We start from the raw sequence: 10,458 nt of genomic DNA, 5'->3' as shown, positions 1-10,458 counted from the left end.
AATTGTATTTTAATAAAGCTGTTTTGTTTTTGAAAAAAAGATTCATGGAATTGGTATAACTTCATTTTAAAACTGGATAGGCCAACTTAAATGCAAGTTGCGCTTTTGTCTGACACCCCTCAGTTCTGAAATACTGCGGGTCTCATATTGACTGCAAGCTGATGAGGGAAACTATTAGTGGATACTTTTCACTCGAACATTTGAGGATTTTTTTTTTTTTAACCTTCTGCCAAGCCTTGTGTTCACATCAGTGAAATAAAGTCAGAGATAAATGTATTCAGGGGCCACTGTGATCCTACCTGGGTGGCAGAGCAAGACCCTGTCTCAAAAAAAAAAGAGAGAAATGCATTAAGATACAAGTGGCTGCTGGGCGTGGGGGCTTACACCTGTAATCCCAGCACTTTGGGAGGCTGAGGCTCAGCTGAGGCTGAGGTGAAAAAAAAAAAAATCCTCAAATGTTTAAGTGAAAAGCATCCACTAATAGTTCTGCTAATCAACTTGCAGTCAGCATGAGACCTGTAGTATTTCAAAACTGAGGCAGGTGGATCACCTGAGGTCAGGAGTTTGAGACCAGCCTGGCCAACATGGTGAAACCCCATTTCTACTAAAAATACAAAAATTAGCCAGGCGTGGTGGTACGTGCCTGTAGTCCTAGCTACTCAGGAGGCTGAGGCAGGAGAATCGCTTGAACCTGGGAGGTGGAGGCTGCAGTGAGTCAAGAACTCCAGCCTGGGTGGAGACTCCAAGACTCCAGTCTCACAGAGTGAGACTCCATCTCCAAATAAAATAAAATACAGTGGCAAGCTAGACAATGACAAAAACCTAAGGCCTGATGAAGACATAAAGGGTAGAAAGGTTCTCAGCTGAGTGGGCGCCTCTGGGGTGAGCAAGGAACCAGGACACATGGCCTCTCGCCTCCCCAACAGGAGCAGAGGGGGTGTGATGGTGCCTCTGAACCCCCAGCTCAGGTCTGGGGAGCTGCTCCCTGCAAGAGGAAGGGCCAGGCCACCTGAAGACCCAGTGAGATCTTCTCCTTACCTTCACCTGATGCTGCAGCCTTCGAACCCACGTCTGAAGAGTGCCGAGATTCTCTTCCTCTAGAGCAGGTGCCGCCTCCATCTCAGGAGAGGCCTACAGCCCTTGGCACTGGGGTGCAGCACCCTCAAGGCTCACAGCAGCTCAGATCTGTCTCTCTTCTGTCGCAATGGAGAGCATCTTCCACTCCAGCCCTGCTAATGAGCAGGGAGAAGCGGGGTAAACTGCAAGCAATGAAATTCACAGATGATACTAATTTGGGAGGTGCCAGAAACACCAGCTCCAAGAGAGAATGCAAACAAGCTGTGGAGGGAGAGGTCAGAAGCTCAGGCAAGAGCCAGCCACACGCGGTGGGTTGGAAATCCATGCATGTTCATGAATGCCGCTGGCAGAGGGAGGAGCTGAGGCCAGTTTCTTCAGGTCTAGGAGGCGTGAGGGTGGACTTTAGATTGTGGCAAAGTGATATCAGATTGATATCTCCTGCAAATCGGACGGGGCTGTACCATGAGAAAGGCCACACAATTTGGAGCGTTCTGCCAGCCAACAAAGCCCGACATGCCAACTGTTCTAGCAGAGACCTTGGTCCTGCCATGATGGGAGCAAAAGTCTTCTTTTTCAAAGCCATTTCTACGTCTGCTGGCATTTTCCCGGCTGGCTTTTATAGAACTGGGAACGAAGATGCGTAAGGACTGATTTGAGGCTCTACTCATAGTGCCTATGGCAGGTTGGATCTGCAGGTTAGAATGATCCCAGGTCAGTGAGTAGGGCACGGCACAGATGGCCGGCATCAACAGGTCCCATAATACAGAGAAAGGCTGAGCAGGGCTGGACACTCCCAGTGCGAGAGGAGGAGCGAGCAGGAGCAGAAAGGCTGGTCAGGTGTGGTGGGGAGGCTGGAAGCAGCACAGACATTGGCTGGTGAGCTGCCGAGGGAGGAGGGATGCCAGGGGCTATGGACAGAGCTGTGTCCTCTCCATATGCACATGTTGAAGCCCTGACCCCACAATGGGATGGTATTTAGAGATGGGGCCTTCGAGGGGTAATTAGGGTTACATAAGATCATTAGAGTGGTAGCCTCATGACGGCTTATTGGTTTCCTAAGAAGAGGAAGAGAAGGAGCTGCCTCTCTGCAGTTGAGGACGTCAGGGAAAACCAGGCATCTGCAAGCCCAGAAAGGAGCCCTCACCAGGAACCAAATCGGCTGCAGTTCCAGCCTCCAGAACCGGGAGTATGAAATATCTGTTGTTTCAGCCACTCAGTGCATGGTACTTTGTAACGGCATCCCCAACAGACTAATACACCAGGGGTCCACAGAGGGAGGCAGATGGCAGACGGGGTTGCTCATATTACAGCAGACTCAGAACATTCACTTACAACTGCTGCAATCACCCTACGTCTCGCATGCACACAACAAATATTTAAGAACCAACTAACCTCCAGACACTGATGACACTACACAGAGCCCGAAGCAGAGCCTTGCTCTCACGGGGCTTATATTCTAAGGAGTTCAATAAAGGCATTTGTGTGTGCCCTGGGCTAACATACTTCTCATACAGTGTTTCCCTAAGACTTAAGTTAATATCAGGACAGACTTTATAATGTTGACTTCTTCATGCCACTTGGATAAAAGCTTCCTAGGTGCCAGATGCGTTACAAAGCACTTCAAATTTTTAAGTTTTATTACATCAGCCCCTTGGGGTGATCTTCTTATCCCATTTTACAGATTATGAAACAGGCTCGAAGAGGTTTAAGTAACTTTCCACAGTTTACACAGCTTTCAGATTAACAGAGCAAGGAATAAAAATAAGGGTTTTTTTCGGAGTTTTGCTCTTATAACCCAGGCTGGAGTGCAGTGGCGCAACCTCAGCTCACTGCAACCTCCGCCTCCTAGGTTCAAGCGATTCTCTTGCCTCAGCCTCCCAAGTGGCTTGGATTACAGGCACCCACCACCATGCCCAGCTGATGTTTTTGTATTTTTAGTAGAGATGGAGTTGCACCATGTTGGCCAGGCTGGTTTCAAACTCATGACTTCAGGTGATCTGTTCGCCTTGGCCTCCCAAACTTCTGGGATTATAGATGTAAGCCACCAGATCCAGACTCAAAATAAGTCCTATTCAAACATCAGAGGTGCTCGATAAATCTATACAATTATGTATCAATAATTATTATGTATAAGTAAATAAAAACGTAAAAGGTCTGACTCTCAGACTCTGCTGTAACCACAGATTCTTGGACCATTGTGTTACAGTTTTAGGTAACACTCAGCATTCTTCCTGCAAATAAATACCTCTACTGGTCGAGAGCCACTATTCTGAAGCCAAGAACTTTCCTCTGGTTTCTTGGTTAGCGAACTTGAGCATGAACTTGGTGAACTTGTGCTGTTCACTCCCAGGCCTCACTCCAGGTCTCAGGTAATGCCAGGGAAACTCTCCAGGTGATATGTGGGGTGTTTGTTACATACATAGAAGTAACATTTATTATTATACTATATAGCAATTGTTTGGGCCTATACTATTACTTTTTAACAAGTTAATAGAGTTTCCAATTCTTGTAAATTCAGAAAGCAAAAATGGCTTAATTGCATTAAAAAATATTTATTGAAATATAATTTGCAAATCATAAAATTCACCCATTTAAAGTACACAAATCCCAATCTGGGTAACATGGTAAGACACCGTCTCTACAAAAAATATGAAAATTAGCTGAGCATGGTGGCATGTACCTGCAGTCCCAACTACTCAGGAGACTGAGGCAGGTGGATAGGTTAAGCCTGGCAGGTTGAGGCGATGGTAACCCATGATCATGCCATTGTACTCCAGCCTGGGCAACAAGGCAAGATCTCTCTCAGTTTTTTTAAATGCACAAATTGATGGTTTTTAGTATATTCAGAGTTGTACAATTAATCGCCACAATCTAATTTTAGAACATTTCCTTTACACAAAAAAAGAAAATCTTTAGCGGTCACTCCTCATTCCTCTTCACCCCTAGCAACCACTCATTCATTCACTTTCTGTTTCTGGGGATTTGCCTGTTCAAAGCATTTCATGTAAATGGAATTATACAATGTGTGGTCTTTCTGTGAATGGCTTCTTTTCACTTAGTGTAATGTTTTCAAGGCACATCCATGTTGTAGCATGTAGCATTCCTTTTTATTAAATAATATTGGATTACGTGGGTATACCACATTTTGTTAATTCATTCACTAGTTGATGGAGATTTGGATTGTTTCCACTTGTTGGCTATTATGAATAATGCTACTGTGAACATTTGTATACAAGTTTTTGTATAAACCTATGTTTTCATTTCTCCTGGGTATTTTCCTAGGGGTAGAATTGCTGGGTCACATGGTAAGTCCATATTCAACCCTTTAAGGAACTGCCAGACTGTGGTGTCATCTCACATTCCTACGAGCAATGTATGAGAGTTCTAACTTTCCCATGTCTTCACCAGCACTTGTTATTATTCTTTTTAAAAAAAATCATCGCCATTTTAGTGGTTGTGAATTGGTGTTTCATTGAGGCTTTAATTCATATTTCCCTAATGATTAGTGATGTTGGGCATCTTTTCATGTGCTTATTGGCCATTTGTATGTTTTCTTTGGAGAAATGTCTTTTCAGCCTTTCCCATTTCCCATGTGATTCTGATATGCCTGGCTGAGGACTTTCTTCATTTAATATTGTTCTACTCCATGACTAGAGATTAGAAGCTTAACCTTGACCAGGCATTTGATGAGAGAGAGATTCCAGTAAGAGATTATGAAAACATTGCTAAAAACCCATGTCCCTGCTAGCCTGAAGTTGGTTCCCTAATGATGGAAAGAGAACAGGGGTAAGAAAGGGAGAGCACCTCTTTGTTGAATGCAGATGTATCAGTTAGGAGGTTTCAGCTCACAATAACAGCAAACCCAATCCAATATAATGAAAAGAAAAAATGTATTGTCTATCATAGTAAGAAGTCTATGGCAGAATAGTTTTAACTGATTAATTCAGCAGCTCAACAACACCAAAAACAACACATAGATTTTCCCCATGCCTTAGTTTCTGTCCTCAGGCCTGCCACTCCATGTTCACAAGGTGGCCACGAAAGCTCCTGGTCTTGTACACTCACACGTCAAAGGCCATCAGGGGAAACAGAACCTGGCATCACTAGTGTCCCCTTTTAACTCTCCCAGAAGCACCCTGCAGACTTCCTTCACACCTCATTGGCCAGAATCATGTCACATGCCCACTCCTGAGCCAATCGCTGGCAAGGGAAGTGTAATTACTATGATTGGCTTAAGTTTACCAGGATTTATCCCTGGGTTTGGGAAGGGGGTCACCTTTTCCCTGAAAGACTTGTCCATCTGCTACTTGGAGAAACTCAAAGTCTGTCACTAAGGAAGGTATTAACTCTTGGATAAGCCACAGTGAACATTATTTACTACTGTCTAGGGCAAGAGATTATGAAAAAAAGAACTAAAGAAATTTGACCCTTTTATACCACCCTCTGCACATGTATAGAGATCTTCCTGAAGGCTATTAGAGACTGCCTATAACCTTTAAAGTGTCTAGTAATCCTCACTTTAAGGACATTATTTATGTGGCTTTAAGCTGTCTATAAAACCAAGAATTGACCCAAGTTCTCTTAGCTCTAAAAGGCTGTCTGGGCCAAATGAATATTTGAGAGCTGGAAAGATCAGGTGGGTGAAGGGGGGAGTCCATGAACCTTAGACTTTATGCCCAGGTGACACAAACATTGGTGGGTGAGTAGGGTGTCATAAAGTCAAGAGAAAGAGTCAGTTGGGGAGAGTTGAGGGATAGGTGGGAGAATTATAAATAAATAGCTGTTGTGGACAACTTAAAATTATGGTTGAAATTGTCCAGCAAGGGGCCCTGCATGGTGCTTCACACCTGGAATCTCAGCGCTTTGGGAGGCTGAGGCAGGAGAATTGCTAGAGGCCAGGAGTTTGAAGCTGCAGTGAGCTATGATTGCACCACTGCACTCCAGCCTGGGTGACAAAGCAAGACTCTTGTCTCTTAAAAAAATGTCCATTGCTAGTTGCAGTGGCAGGCACCTGTAATCCCAGCTACTCAGGAGGCTGAGGCAGGAGAATCACTTGAACCTGGGAGGTGGAGGTTGCAGTGAGCCAAAAGAACACCACTGCACTCCAGCCTGGGTGACAGAGTGAGACTCTGTCTCAAAAACACAACACAAAACAAACAAAAAGTGTTCATGAGAGTATGTGTAGAGTTCTCAAAGTTTGATTTCCTCTTTTGTGCAGTTATTTTTAATCAGCTAGCAACAGGAAGAGGGTGCTCAAAGAAGGCAGGCGCAAAGGCTGAGCTGGTGACATTGCATGGTGCCCAACCCATCCGCTTTGTATCTGCATTCATGAGCAGCTCCAACTCCAAAGCCGATGTACCAGTAACAAATCTCTACCAAATGGGGCCTGAAAGTTCCAGACCAACAGTCACTTTCCTTCCAAACTTTTTTTTTTTTTCTTTTTTTGCCTCAGAAGACCTTGGAAACCCAGCAACCACATGGACTTAGGAGTTTTATTTAGAATGGCTGGGCTCTGTGCCTTGCACCCCAGTGGCCCACCTGGGGCGCGCTGAGTGGTTGCATCTGGGACCTTCCGGAGGCAGAAGCAGTGCATGCGCACACAGCCCGGCTGTGTCTCCCCCTCTACCACTTCCTGGGTGGCAGGCCACGCGGGGGAACACCATGGAGTCAGGCAGATGTCTTGGAACACAGGGAAAGTAAAAAAGGAAGTGGGGAATTTGCCTGACAGACCCCAGTGAGCAAAATTAGCATCAGCCACAGGCAGGAGGTTCTCCAGTTATTTTTCCACTGCTCAGAATCTCAGTAACTTTGCACAGACAAGATATTTTGTGCTACTGCACCCAGTACACAAGAGAAAGCCAATGAAACTAACAGGGCTTTTATTCCTTCATTCAGCTCAACATTTATTGAAGCCTTGTCCTGTACAAATGCACTGTTCCAGACACTGTGGGATGGGGGAAATTGGAAGTTTATAACAAGGGTTGCCCTAAAGATCTAGTGTCAAGATGGGGCTTGGATAGAGAGGATCCCATGCAGTAAAGAGCCAGACTTCTGCGGCAGACAGGGTTGCATTGCTGTTTATGCACTGTATGACCCTTAGCACGTTATTGAATTCCTCCAAGCCTCAGTTTTCTTACCTGCAAAATGGGAATAATAAACATACCTAATTTATAGGATTATTGCAATAGGAGATTTTTTTTTTCTTTTTCTTTTTAGATTGAGTCTCGCTCTGTTGCCCAGGCTCAAGTGTCGTAGTGCAATCTTGGCTCACAGCAACCTCCATTTCCCAGGTTGAAGCACTTCTCCTGCCTCAGTCTCCCGGGTAGCTGGGATTACAGGTGCATACCACCACACCCAGCTAATCTTTGCATTTTTAGTAGAGACAAGGTTTTGTCATATTGGCCAGGCTGGTCTTGAACTCTTGACCTCAAGTGATCTGCCTGCCTCAGCGTCCCAAAGTACTGGGATTACAGGAGTGAGCCACCCTGCCCAGATGGCAATAGGAGATATTGAAATGCTTAATACACTGCCTGGCACACAAGACCCCTCAACAAATGCAGCTCCTGGTAGGTATTATTAAGTAAGTGGAAATGGCTTTGTTATAGGAATAACCCTGAACCTGTTTGAATTTATTTTGAATCCTTTTTATTCTCAAGTATAAAACACACAGTCAAGTATGCAAAACAAATGTACAGATAATAAGTTCTCATAAATGAAACATACCCATTCACTACTCAGACAAAGAGACAGAATAGTAGCAGGACCCTACAAGTCCCATTACTGTCCCCTTCCAATCAGGATGCCCTCCAACCCTGAGAAGGGTAACTGCCATCCATTTATGGTGACACTTCCTTAGTTCTCATAAGTTTTACTACATAAACATCCATCTCTGAAAACTATCCTTTTTGCCTTAAAAAAATCTATGTGAATGCAATTACATAATATTCATTCTTTAGTGCTTGACTTCTTTTGCTCAACATTGCAAGAATCATCTGTGTTTTTATGTGCAACCGTAAGTCAATCATTCATATTATTGCATAATATTCCACGTGCCTCAGTATATTTCATCAGTTTTACTATGGCATACACTTGGTTGCTTCTACTCTGCAGCTAGTATGAATAATGCTACTGAACACTAAGTATGTACCTAGAAATGGTACTGCTGAGTCACAAGTTATGTATATATTCGGCTTTAATAGAGAATGTCAAATCATTTTCCAAATTGGCTGTACCAATTTGTAATCTTACCAGCAATGTATTAGCAGCTAGTTGCTTCATATCCTTATCAATGCTCAGTATTTTCCATCTTTTACATTTTTGCCACGTTGGAGGATAAGTGGTAGCATCTCGTTGTGAATTTAATTTGCATTTCCCTAATTAGCAGTTCCATGGAGTACATTTCATATGCTTATTGGTCATTTATTTACTTTTTTTGTGTGTGAAGTGCTTATTTCAGTCTCTTACCCTTTCTTCTATCCAGTTGTCTCTTTCTTACTGATTTACAGGATGTTTTATGTATTCTGGATATGACCTTTTGTTGGCTATGATTCACGAATATCTTCCCTCTTAAGGCTTGCCTTTTCATTTTCTTCATAATGTCCTGATTAACAAAAATTCTCAATTTCAAAAGAATCCAGTTTATCAGCCTTTCCCCTTATGGGTAGTTTTTTGTATGCTGTTTAAGAAATAGTTCCTTACACTGAGGTCATGGAGCTATTCTTCAAGCTTCAAAGCTGTATTCTTGAAGCTTTGGTGTTTTATTTACTCATTTGAATGATACTCCAATTGAAACTGACTTTCAAGTATGGGGTAAGATAGGGTCCAGTTTTCCTCTTTTTCCATGAGGATATCCAGGTGACCTGGCATCACTTTCCCCTCTGACCTGAAGCACAAACTTCACCATAAATGAACCAACCACATATGCATGGGTCAGTTTCTGGACTCTCTATTCTGTCCCATCCATCAATTCTATATCATTTCACCCTTTTAATTGTGGTAACTTTATCATGACTCTAGCAGAGCAAGAACTTCCATCTAGCTCCTTAAGAATGTCTTAGCTAGGGCGGGGCGCGGTGGCTCAAGCCTGTAATCCCAGCACTTTGGGAGGCCGAGGCGGGTGGATCACGAGGTCAAGAGATCGAGACCATCCTGGTCAACATGGTGAAACCCCGTCTCTACTAAAACTACAAAAAATTAGCTGGGCATGGTGGCGCGTGCCTGTAATCCCAGCTACTCAGGAGGCTGAGGCAGGAGAATTGCCTGAACCCAGGAGGCGGAGGTTGCGGTGAGCCGAGATCGCGCCATTGCACTCCAGCCTGGGTAACAAGAGCGAAACTCCGTCTCAATAAAAAAAAAAAAAAAAAAAAAATCCCTTTCAAAAAAAAAAAAAAAAAAAAAAAAAGAATGTCTTAGCTAGTCAATTCATTTTTTAAAGTAAATTTCTTTTTATCTTTGCTACTTTTTAAAACATGTAATTCTTTTTTATTTTGAAATGCCTTCAAACGTATAGAAGTTTCAAGAATAGTACAAATTTTTCTTTCTGAACCATTTGAGAGTGAATTGCCAAAATGATACCCCATCAGCCCCAAATACCCCAAACAAGAACAATCTCCTATGTAACAACCATACAATCCTCAAAATAAATAAATAGCATTGCTATATTACTATCATCAAATCTACAGACACTATTCACATTCTGCCAATTGTCCCGATGATGTCTTTGATAGTGAAATGACCCAGTCTAGGATCACATATTGTATTTCATTGTGTCTCTTTAGTTTTCTTCAGTTTGGACCAGTTCTTCAAAAATTTTTCCCTCACTTTCATGATTTTGACATGTCAGAAAGCACAGGCCAGCTATTTTGTAGACTGTGCCTCCCATGGGCGTGTCTGATACCTCCTCATGATTAGATTCACTCCATCCTTTTAGTGGGAGATCCTCAGAAGTGATGCTGCTGTGTTCTCACTGCATTCTAGCACATTTTGATGAGGCCCATTCCTGGCAATGTGAATGCTGATCATTTAATTTAGGTGGTGTCTGTCCGGTTTCTTCTTTGTAAGGATTTACTCTGTTTAGTTTTGTAGTTCATAGGTTGGGAGGGAATTTAACATGTAAACTCTATCCTGTTTCTCAAAAATGTACCCATGTTTCTTGGCTGAATTATTACTATGGTGGCTGTCAAATAATAATTTCATAATTCTATCATTCCTTTAACATTTATTAGTTTGCATTCTATACTAAGGGAAAGCCTTCTCCTTTCCCCATTTATTTATCCATTATTTATTACATTAGCACAGACACATGGTATCAGTATGGATCCTTCTTTTGTTATTCAGTGGGCTAAATCTGCCCAAGATGCAGCCAGTGACAGCCCCTTCAAG

The sequence above is a fragment of the Cebus imitator genome, unplaced genomic scaffold (genome assembly GCF_001604975.1).
Source record: "Cebus imitator isolate Cc_AM_T3 unplaced genomic scaffold, Cebus_imitator-1.0 Scaffold77, whole genome shotgun sequence".
NCBI classification, from domain to species: domain Eukaryota; kingdom Metazoa; phylum Chordata; class Mammalia; order Primates; family Cebidae; genus Cebus; species Cebus imitator.
The sequence above is the reverse complement of the archived record's forward strand: the minus strand, read 5'-3'. Positions refer to the sequence as shown.